The sequence below is a fragment of the Hypomesus nipponensis genome, chromosome 1, assembly GCF_054491055.1.
Source record: "Hypomesus nipponensis isolate SF chromosome 1, ASM5449105v1, whole genome shotgun sequence".
Lineage (NCBI taxonomy): Eukaryota > Metazoa > Chordata > Actinopteri > Osmeriformes > Osmeridae > Hypomesus > Hypomesus nipponensis.
This window is the reverse complement of record NC_140361.1, coordinates 16,088,664-16,098,696: the sequence shown is the minus strand read 5'-3', so window position 1 is coordinate 16,098,696 and position 10,033 is coordinate 16,088,664.

Here is a 10,033-nt window from a genome sequence, read left to right as displayed (position 1 = left end):
TGTTAGGTCGTCACCTAGTGCTGACAACAGCAATTTCAATTTGAAATGCACACATCACACACATGCATAAACCCACGCAATCACAAACATAGCTTTCTGACACAACAACATCTTTAAATGGTTTATGTGAAATAATAGATCTACATATCATACAAACAATTCATTAAAATCTTTGTCCTATTTCACGTCCAGCAATGCTTCACCAGATTCCGAGCACAGCTAAACACATGACTGTCAAATCTACAGCATCTCTACAGAACAGGAAGTCAAAGGCACACAAACAATTCTCATTTACCATTACAGAAGAAATGGGTCTTTCTAAGTCAACACTTTAAAATAGTATTTATGTATAAAACTCTTAACCTTTCTATTACTTTTTAATGTTTTTTTTTTTATGTAGACAAAACATATATTTTCTAATTACAGAAACATTTCTAACCATTCCAGGAAAGTTACACTTACAAGGAAAATTACATACTTTCTCAGTCCCAAAAATGGGAAGTCAATGGAAAATGGTCGCTGTCCAATGGATGGAGGTTTATATGTCAACTTCTTTGTTTCGGCAACAATTGTAATTTGGCCTTCTACCTCATTATGAACGTAAGGAGAGCCACCAGTGGAGTAAAACAAGATGTACTAGGAAAGCCTTTTCTAGTGATCTCTTGTAGCTCACCAGTGCTTCATATTTGAAAGAATGTTGGTCACCCTGTTGGATATTAAATCAGAATATCACTGTTTTTTGTAACCGGATGTGGTTTAGGAAGTCATACCCTGCTGGCATTATTTACTGTGTTCTGATGTATGAAACTGCAACTAGGTATTTTCTCCATTTGTAATTTCTCAATGTCATTTTTGGAAACTAATTTCGTTGTGGGTCATTGTGGTCCCTATATTTCACTTGACAGTAATAGGATGGGGGTCATAATAGGGCCCTCTCTCTCCCCCTCTCTCTTTATCTCGCTCTCTCTTGCTCTCTCTCTCTCTCTCTTTCTTTTAGGGTCTACAGTGAGTCCTGGTCTCTTTTCCAGCTCCTCAGAATGACAGTGACCACAGCACAGACTGTTCCAACGACAGCACAGCTCCCCACTGCATCTCTCACTGCATGGAACACAGAGCCAAGAGAGGGTTTCCCCTGATAGACTAAGTTAGTCTTGGCTAAAGATTCACATACTAAGGTATCGTTACCTCTGTCTGTGTATCTCACGCACCAGTACTCCCCACTGTCCTCTTGGGAGAGGTTAGAAATTGTCAAAGAGGTGAAACTGAGAGAAACATTGTATCTCTGGTCCAAGTTCTTAATTATGATATAATCTGATTCCAGTATAATTTGTTTATCTGTGTTTCTGACCCACACAATGTATCCATCCACTGAGTCTGGGTCACAGCTGAGACTGACCTCTGACCCCTCTGAGAAGAACACAGTGAGAGAGGTCGACTCTGGGCAGACCAGCAGTCTATGGGATATAGAGAGTTCATCTGTCTCGCACCAATACAATCCTGAGTGGTTGAGCTCCAGTAATGGGATGACCAAGGAGTAGTTTTTGTTCTCTCTTCCATCCATCATGTACATCTCCCCTCTTCTCTGGGGCCTGGGGCTTGAGGTCTCAGATGGGTTCTTGGATGGAATGTCTGCTTTAATTGTCCCGTAAGGTGTGCTCCAAAAAGTCCCTGCAGGGTCAACAGTGAAACTAACACAAGGCAGTGTGATATCCTGTTTCTCAAATCGGAAATAATAAAACGGCATGTCTGTTGAACCTTCGACAATACTGCCACATTTCTGCAGGGCCACACAGACAAATAAAAAGCCATCCATTTCAGTGAAGTTGGAGATCAGAAGAGAGTTGTTCTGTGTCACCTGAACTCGGCCCTGAAGGTCTTTCATCCCTGAATCCAGGGTTTCACTCCCATCTACAAACACTGTCCTCCACGTTCCTCCTGTTAACCTGAACCAGGTGATAGTTGGGCTGAGGCCTGCTTCTGCTGCAATATCACATGGCAGCTCAGCGTTTATGCCATTTACAAATATGCCCTTAGAATTCCAATCGCACACTGTAAGAGTGAAGTTCTTCTGGTATGTCACTTTGCTGCCTGTCCTGCATTCAATCCTGTAACGTCCAGAGTCTGACAGAGATACTTGGATGATGTCTAAATATAAGTCTTTAGAAATGTTCCTTACTCTCAGCCTATCTGTCAGTTCTCCATGCAGAGTAGAGTTGACAGGGGAAGAGTCAGACGTGTTCCACAGGAGCAGTTCTCCATCAGCCATGGATCTGGACACCAAACAGAAGTCTGCATTCTGGGTAAGAGAAAGGACATGTATTTCATACGTGTCTCCTTGAATTTGTAATTTGTGGGTCTCTTGTTCTCCATTGATATTTTGCATGAGAAAAGTCAGCAGAATGATGAGTTTTGGGGCTGAAGCCATTTCTGGATGGATGTTACACGACTGTTATCCAGCTATGTCAGAAGTAAAAATGTTCCCTGTCAACTTATGGTTTAACATTTTGAGGTATCTTATATCGTGACAAGAATTGCACAACAACCAAGCAACATTAGTAGCAAAGAAGTTGCATAATGTCTTGATTAAAGATACTGATTGCTTTTGTCTGTAAACAAAGTGTTATGAGTTTCAGATGTCCATCTGTGGATTCAAATGTTTTGTTGTTGTTAACACAGTTATTCTTGAATGTTAGGAAATATCTTGAGGCTCATTAGTTGTTAACCAAACAGGTTAGTAATGAATGGCCTGGAATGAAGGATGTTGTCATGACAAGACTACAACCACCATAATAGATAGTAGCTCATGCTGCACTAAGAAGATAAAATGGCTGATGGGTTGATTTCACTCACCACACTCCTCTCAGAAAAAGATAATATACACAAGTTTACACAGACACACAGATACAAACACGTGATACAAACACATGTCCCTATTTCATTCCAGTTACATCTTCATTTGAATTGTACAGTAAAAATTGCAACGGTTTGATGTTCATGGTTTATTTGAGGTACAAGGAGGTGGGAAAAAGATGGTTAGAATAGACAGTGAACAGCAAAGGGCACAGTACCATCCCTTGGGGAACCTCTGTGCTGATCTTCACAAGGTTAGACACACCTCTACAACCACTCACACTGTGGTCTTTCAGACAGTCGACCACCCAGCAGACCAAGGGGGCTTCCACCTGCCTCATCTTCTCCCCCAGCATCCAAGGCTGAATGCTGTTGAAGACACTGGAGAAGTCAAACCACAGGATTCTCACTGTTCACCCAGCTCCATCCAGGAGGGAGTAGGCCCTCCTGAGCAGGTCAATGACGGTGTTGTACACTCCAGTGACTGGCTGGTAATGACAGGGGCCCTTGAAGGTGCTGGCCAGGGGCCTGAGGTGTGAGAGCACTAGCCCTTCCAGGGTCTTCCTGACGTGGGGTGGAGACAGGTAGTAAGGGGGAGATACTATAAGGATATTGAAGATTTATCTGAATCCTCAGGACAGTATCTGTCACATCCTGAGTTCAGTATAATATGTTCATCAGTGTGTTACATCTGTCACATTTGGACGTACATTGTTTTGATTTTAGCAACGTTAGCAGAATTGTTTTGCATCACTCTTCAGAGCCCTTCAGGTCCACACAGTATAAACACAAACAAAGATGGAAGAATGGAAACGTTCATCTTTACATGATGTTACAAGGATAATGTGTGTGACAGCCGCTCCTCATGCAGCACAGCAGCATTGACATTGATAACCCCAACACTACTTTAACCTTTCCCAAATGTAACTTTCTGTTATTATTTTGGCCTTATGCATTTGCATACATAATGCACGCACACACAAATCATGTAATGACATGACACAGGCTTAGATCTGTTTCTTTATTTTCTTTGTCTTGCGTGTTTGTTTGTTGGTCTGAGCATGGCACCCTTCCTGGTTTGGATCAAGGGACTAGTGGTGTGAATGGGTGGGCCTAATGAGCAGGGGGAGGGGATGGGAATGTACCAGGCCCCTAAGAAGGGCAGAGGTGGGTTATACTATAGTATTTGTTTAGTTAGAGAAATGCTTGATACACCTGAAGGGTTTTGACGTTCGTCTTCCCCCACGTGTCTGTTTTGGTTGAACCTGTTGATAAATATATCCTTCCTGGTCTCAGTAGAGGGGTCGGTTCATTCAGTTTGGTTGTGCGTCCAGGCATGTGCCTGTTTTGGAAGCAATAAAGTGATCATTCTACCTACAGTTCCTCGTGCTTCACTGTTTGGTCCATCACAATGTGTTTGTACCGGAAACATGTAGGTTTAAACCATAATACTGTAATGTAGTTATGATATGACCAGAGTACTAAGGTAGTTATGTTATAATCAGAGTATTTTAGTGTAGTTGTGATATCACCAAGCACTGTAATTCACGTATGTTATAACCATAGTAATCTAGTGTAGTTATAGTATAACCAGAGTACTATAGTATACGTAGTTATGAAATAGCCAGAGAACTGTGGTGTAGTTATGGTATAACCAGAGTTTTGTGATGTAGTTATGTTATTACCAGGGTAAAACTGATTAAGGGACATTGTGTTTGTAACTGTAGTCACACATCTTAGGGATAATGTGTTAGTAACCAGAATCAATAACCAGCTCAACTTGAGAACTAAACTTGAGAGCTGGGGCCTGTTCCATGAAGTGAGTTTACCAAATAAGCCAGGCTTATGTCAGTTACTTTCCCTGACAATAGACTGGCTTATTTGGTCAACTATATTTAAGGAACAGGCCCCCGGATATACTGAAATTGTTTCTTTTGGTAAAAGGGAATGTGAATGTATCTTTAGGTCACTTCTCTTTGCTGTGAATCATAAATGGTGTTAGGGTACCACCTTGTGATGACAACAGCACTTTCAATTTGAACTGCACACATCACACATGCACAAACCCACACAATCACCAACATGGATATCGGACACGGCAACAATTTCAAATAGTTTAATAACAGATCTACATATCATACGTAGAGTTAATTAAAATCGTTGTACTATTTCACATCTAGCGATGCTTCACCAGATGCCAGCACAGCTAAACACATGACTGTCAAATCTACAGCATCTCTAACTGAACAGGATGTCACAGACACACAAACAATTCTCATTTAACATTACAGGAGAAATACATCTTTCTAAAGTAAACACTTGAAAATAGTATTTATGTTTAAAACTCAACCTTTAATTATTTTATCAGACACGTTTCTTTTTCTGTAGACAAAACATATATTTTTTTATTAAAGAAGTACTTGTAACCATTCCAGGAAAGTTACAATTACAAGGAAACTTATACTTTCTCACAAATTGCAATTCTATTGAAAATGGTCACTGTCCAATGGATGAAGGTTTATATGTTGACTTTTTTATGAAGGCAACAACTGTAATTTGGCCTTTTACCTCAATATGAACATGTGGAGATCCTTGGAAAGCCTTCTCTAGGGATCTCTTGTTGCTCACCAGTGCTTAATATTTGAAATAATTATTAAATCAGGATTTCACTGTTTTTTGTAACTAGATGTGCTTTAAGAAGAAACACAGTCAACCCCTGCTGGCATTATTTATTGTGTTCTGATGTAGGAAAATGCAACTACATATTTTCTGACATCCGTTTGTAAGTTCTCAATGTCATTTTGGATTTTTTTGTTGTTGTGGGTCATTGTTGTCCCTATATCTCACTACTTCCCTATAGTAGGATGGGGGTCATAATAGGGCCCTCTCTCTCTCCCTGTCCCCCTCCCTGTCTCTCTCCCCCTCCCCCTCCCCCTCCCCCTCCCTGCCTCCCTCCCGCCCTCCCTCCCTCTCTCTCTTTTAGGGTCTACAGTGAGTCCCGCTCTCTTCTCCAGCTCCTCAGAATGACAGTGACCCCAGCACAGACTGTTCCAATGAGAGCACAGCTCCCCACTGCATCTCTCACTGCATGGGACACAGAGCCAGGAGAGGGTTTCCCCTGATAGACTAAGTTAGTCTTGGCTAAAGATTCACATGTAGAAGTATTGTTACCCCTGTCTGTGTATCTCACGCACCAGTACTCCCCACTGTCCTCTTGGGAGAGGTTGGAGATCGTCACAGAGGTGAAACTGGGAGAAACGTATCTCTGGTCCAAGTTCCTCATGGTGATATCATCGTCATATTCTGAGTCCAGTATGATATATTCATCAGTGTTTCTGAACCACTCAATGTGTCCTTCCACTGAGTCTGGGTCACAGCTGAGACTGACCTCTGACCCCTCTGAGAAGAACACAGTGACAGAGGTAGACTCTGGGCAGACCAGCAGTATATAGGATAAAGAGGTTACATATGTTTTGCATGAATACAATCCTGAGTGGTTGAGCTCCAGTGATGGGATGACCAAGGAGTAGTTGGTGTTCTCTCTTCCATCCATCATGTACATCTCCCCTCTTCTCTGGGGCCTGGGGCTGGAGGTCTGAGGTGGGCTCTTGGATGGAATGTCTGCTTTAATTGTCCCGTAAGGTGTTCTCCAAGAAGTCCCAGCAGGGTCAACAGTGTAACTAACACAAGGCAGTGTGACCCCCTGTCCTTCTGAACGAATGTAGTAGTACTGCTGGTGTTTATAAATTCTCACAATTCTGCCACATTTCTGCTCCTCCAGGGCCACACAGACAAATAAAAAGCCATCCATTTCAGTGAAGTTGGAGATCAGAAGAGAGTTGTTCTGTGTCACCTGAACTCGGCCCTGAAGGTCTTTCATGCCTGAGTTCAAGGTTTCACTCCCATCCACAAACACTTTCCTCCACGTTCCTCCTGTAAACCTGAACCAGATGATAGTTGGGTTGAGGCCTGCTTCTGCTGCAATATCACATGGCAGCTCAGAGGTTTTGGAAATAGCAAACATGTCCTTCCAACTCCGACTCACGCAGACTGTAAGAGTGAAGTTCTTCTGGTATGTCACTTTGCTGCCTGTCCTGCATTCAATCCTGTAACGTCCAGAGTCTGACAGTGAAACTTTGATGATGTCTAAATATAAGTCTTTAGAAATGTTCCTCACTCTCAGCCTATCTGTCAGTTCTCCATGCAGAGTAGAGTTGACAGGGGAAGAGTCAGACGTGTTCCACAGGAGCAGTTCTCCATCAGCCATGGATCTGGACACCAAACAGAAGTCTGCATTCTTGGTAAGAGAAAGGACATGTATTTCATACGTGTCTCCTTGCCTTTGTAATTTGTGGGTCTCTTGTTCTCCATTGATATTTTGCGTGAGAAAAGTCAGCAGAAAGATGAGTTTTGGGGCTGAAGCCATTTCTGGATGGATGTTACTCGACTGTTATCCAGCTTTGTCAGAAGTGAAGATGTTCCCTGCAAGCTTGTGATTGATCATTTTGAGGTATCTTATATCATGACAAGAATTGCGCAACAACCAAGCAACATTAGCAGCAAAGGAGTTGCATAATGTCTTGATTAAAGATACTGATTGCTTTTGTGTGTAAACAAAGTGTTATGAGTTTCAGATGTCCATCTGTGGATTCAAATGTTTTGTTGTTGTTAACAAAGTTATTCTTGAATGTTAGGAAATATCTTTAAGCTCATTAGTTGTTACTTACCAGCCAAGTTAGTAATGAATTACCTGGAATGAAGGATGTTGTCATGACAAGACTACAACTCCATGCTAGATAGTAGCTCATGCTGCACCAAGAAGATAAAATGGCTGATGGGTTGATTTCACTCACCACAATCCTCTCAGCAAAAGATAATATACACAAGTGTCAAGTGTACTGTAATGTTTTAGTGTAAATGCCATGTATATTATGTGCTGGACTTATGTGTTGAATGTGTCTGTATTTGGGGCGTTGCTATGGCCTACAAAGGCTGCTGCAAAGCTAATTGCCAATTACCGGGCAATTAGCTTGATGGGAAGGGAGTGGTGTAGTGTGTGGGGATAGGTCCGTTCCCTGTATAAGAGGGGACGGTGGATGAACGCCGGGGGGAGATTGACACGACGGACGGTAGCGCTAGCAATTCGACAGCTCTGGCAACAACGGAGTGAGAAGGGACCCTGGGGAGGCTCCGGACGCGGAGAAAATGCGTTTTCATTTTAAGAACGTGGCTGCAAAATCGTGACCACAATTTAAATTCAAATGCATTTCCAGAAATGTGAATTTGAGGGAGCGCCATGATCTGTGATGTATCCTCCGAAGACCCGGCAATTCAATCAATTTCCCGGAAAATGTTGCCATGTAATGCAATGCATATGTGCACACCGCCCCCTACCGAACAAAATGGGTGGCTCGGTCAGCAGGGAGCTGAAGAAGAGATGCTACTGACGTCACTGTGCTGCGCCGCTCAGAATGCATTTTCGTTTTCGATTTATGGGGGGTTCTTTGCGGGCAGAACACGAAAACGAAAATGCATTTCTGGAAATGCATTTGAATTGTGGTCACGATTTTGCAGCCATGTTCTTGAAAATGAAAATGCATTTCTGGAAATTCATTGGAATTTGAATTGTGGTCACGATTTTGTATTTTCCAATTTTACATTTCCAATTGAATTTTGGTATCTATTGGCTGGGGCATATTTTGAAAATTAAATTTCAAATGTCTTTTTCAAATGTCTTTTTCGTTTTCATTTTAATTAAGTGAAAGAATGAGCAGTCTTAAAGAAGAAAATTCAAATGCAAATAGGATGATTGATTCCTAATTTTGTTTGAGTCAAATAATGCAGCCACATTCTTAAAATGAAAACGCATTTCTGGAAATGCATTTTCATTTGAATTTGTCACGATTTGCTTCCATACCCTCCAGCCTAACTCTCTGATATCCAGCAGCCAAGCCATATGGGTCCGTGTACGTGAGTTTAATTCCTTATATCGTTATAACGGAACACGAATGAATACGAAAAACGTTTGAGTCCTTTTTTTCGTTTCTGTGCAAAAACGGATTTTGACGTTATTTTGTTTTCTCGTTGTAAAACAACTAAACATAAAACAACTTTTATATTTGGATTTTTCTCACGTGGGTGGAGGTAAGCGTGAAATTCCTGTCATTGGCCGAATGTGTTGTCAGCACTACCTGTTCTTTCAAAGTAAAAGTTTCCCCCGTCTAACTCGATTAGCCTAATATGGGTTATCTATCAGTTACATTTGAGGGTATTCACGTTTATAAACTTTCCAATTAATCTTTATTGACTTGTGAGTTCGCCCTTCCAACTTCATTCAATGCATCTAATTTTTTAGGGCCTACTGATATCTACAGGCTAAATAAACTAATGTCAAAATGCTGTAGGCTTAGTTGTGTTTTTCCATTTATATTTGTATTAGTAATATTATAAGATCACATCAATCAATTTTATTGGCCCCTTAGTGTGGTGGTGTTGCTGTAAATTGTTAGCTAACTGATAGTGCTTATAGATTCAACATTCCATTGAACTTCTTTCACACAACTGTAAAAATATATACATCATGGCAATTCTAAATGTGCAGAGGAAAATGGAATGTGCAACTGAAATGCAGGGATAGCAGCATGTGAGGTTCTTATGCACTGATAATCCTGTGTACCCTGCTCAGCCACAGTTTATGCATGCCGCTAGGCGCTTGACCTATAGGCGGCAGGAGGAGGAGCATGCACCCCTACTCATCAATGGATCGGAAGCGGAGAAGATCAGCTGCTTCAAGTTCCTCGGGGTGAACATCAGCAACGACCTCACCTGGTCTGTTCATACGGACAAGGTGGTCAAAGCGGCCCGTAAGCGCCTCTTCTTCCTGAGGAGACTGAAGAGGTTTGGTATGGACTCAGTCATCCTCATTAACTTTTACAGATGCACTATCGAGAGCATTCTGACTGGGTGCATTACAGTGTGGTATGGGAGCTGCACAGACAGGGACCGCAAGGCCCTACGAAGTGTGGTCCGTTCTGCTGAGTTCATCATCGGCAGGAAGCTCCTAGCCCTACAGGACACCTACCACACAGCATAGATGTAAATTATGTTGCGTGTACTTATATGTTATGTTATGCCAGGTGTTTGCGTTGTCATGTCTTAAGAATTTCAGTGCCCAGTCTAACCT